This window comes from Eschrichtius robustus, chromosome X, assembly GCF_028021215.1.
Source record: "Eschrichtius robustus isolate mEscRob2 chromosome X, mEscRob2.pri, whole genome shotgun sequence".
NCBI lineage: Eukaryota > Metazoa > Chordata > Mammalia > Artiodactyla > Eschrichtiidae > Eschrichtius > Eschrichtius robustus.
Window position 1 is genome coordinate 61,107,855 of NC_090845.1, and position 2,200 is coordinate 61,110,054.

Sequence of the window (2,200 nt, forward strand, 5' to 3'; positions counted from 1 at the left end):
TTAGAGATTATACAATCTGAAAAACAGAGAGAAAAAAGGAAGAAGAAAAAATTAACAGGGCCTCAGAGAAGTGTGAGACATCATTAAATACAGCAACATACAGGTAATGGGAGTACCAGAAGGAAAGGACAGAGAGAAAAGCACAGAAAAATACTCAAAGAGGTAATGACTGAAAAATTCCCAAATTTGATGAAAAACATTAACTTACACACTGAAAAGCTTGATAAACTCCAAGTACAATAAAGACAAAGAGAGCCACACCCAGATACATCATAGTCAAAATGTTGAACGACAAAGACAAGGAGAAAACCTTGAAAGCAGCAAGAGAAAAACAAATCATCACATGCTAGGGGCCCTAATAAGATTAGCAGCTAACTTCTAATCAACAACAATGAAGACTATAAGGCAGTGGGGATGACATATTCAAAGTGCTGAAAGAAACAAAAATTATCAACCAAGAAACATACATGGCAAAACTATTTTTCAAAAATGAAGGAAAAATTAAGACATTCCCAGTTTGGCAGTTACTCTAAATGTAAACATGGGGTTACCATATGAAACAAGAAAAATGAAAACATGTCCACACAAAGACTTGTACATGCATATTCATAGCAGCATTATTCATGTTAGCCAAAGGGTGGGAACAAACCCAATGTCCATCAGTTGAAGAAAGGATGAACAAAATGTTGTATATCCATACAATGAAATACTATTTGGCCATAAAAAGAAATGAAGTACTTACTGATACATGCTAAACATGAATGAGCCTTGAAAACATTATGCTAAGTGAAAGATGTCAGTCACAATAAAAACATATTATTCCATTTGTATGAAATGTTCATAATAGGCAAATCTATAGAGACACAGAATAGATTAATGGTTGTTTAGGGCTGGGGGCAGGGGTGGGGGGAGCTGAAGGGTGATGGCAAAGGGGTTTGGGGTTTCTTTTTGGATTAATGAAAATGTTCTAAAATCGATGTGGTGATGGTTGCATGACTGTGAATATACTTAAAATATACTAAAAACCAGTGAACAGTTCTATGGGTAAACTGTATAGTATGTGAATTATATCTCAATAAAGCTGTTACCAAAAAAAGGGGGGGATAAAGTATCAATATCTGATACACACAACGTGTAGAATATAAAAACATTATATGACCAAAATAAGTAGAATCCTAAAAAGTGTATACTGTGTTATTCCGTTATATGAAATTCTAGAATACTAACAAAATATATCCATGGTTGCCTATGGGGATCAAGGATTAACTGAAAGTGCAAATTAGAGAACTTTCAAGTGTGATAAAAATGTTTTATATTTTGATTTAAAGTGGTAAAAATACAACGTACACATTCATAAAAACGTACTGAGTTATAACATTTGAGATATGTGCATTTCACTGTATGCAAATTTTATTTCAATTACAAGAGAGACTATAGGAAACAAGAGAAAGGAAGAGAGGAGGGAGAGAAAGGGAGAGGGGAGGGAGCAGATATAGAAGCTATTTATAAAGTAGAATCTATAAATTTGGCATTTAGTAGGATATAAGGAGTAAGGAAGAGGAAGGGATCTAAAATAACAAAAGGTGGCAGAGTGATATTCTATAAGAATCCTGGCTTAAAAGCCAGATAGTCCGCCAAGACCTGTCTGTGAGACTCTGGCAATCTCACCTCTCCGAGCCTTGGTTTATGGATCTGTATAAAAGAATTATGATTCCTCTTTCACAAGGTTTTTATGAGGATTAATGAAATAATACATATAAAGCATCTAGAGGTCTTTATTATTATGACTTCAGATTTCTAACTTTGCCCCTAGATAGGTCAAGCTCTGCCTCTAGGATGGGGTTAGGGGTCTTGGATACAGGAAGGATTTGTATAAGGAATACCTGAAGGAAGGAGCCAGAAGTGAAGATGAGCAGCGGTTTCCCAGCATGCTGAGGGATGGCCTTAGAGCCCAGGATGAAAGTTGCTAGATCTATTTCTAGGAGCCCTCTCCCCACCTAATTCTTAAGCTGGGAGGTGGGGTGCCAGTGGTATCCTTACTCTGCCAGCTCATAATCAGAGAGGCATAAACCCTCCAAACTTGTCTGGGTGGTCAGGCTTGGCCTTGAACTCATTTTCTGGCTCAGTAGGTAGAGTAGTACTCTCTCTGAGAGCAATGGGACGTTTCCCTGAGGTCCACAGAGAAGCCTACATCTTTTGC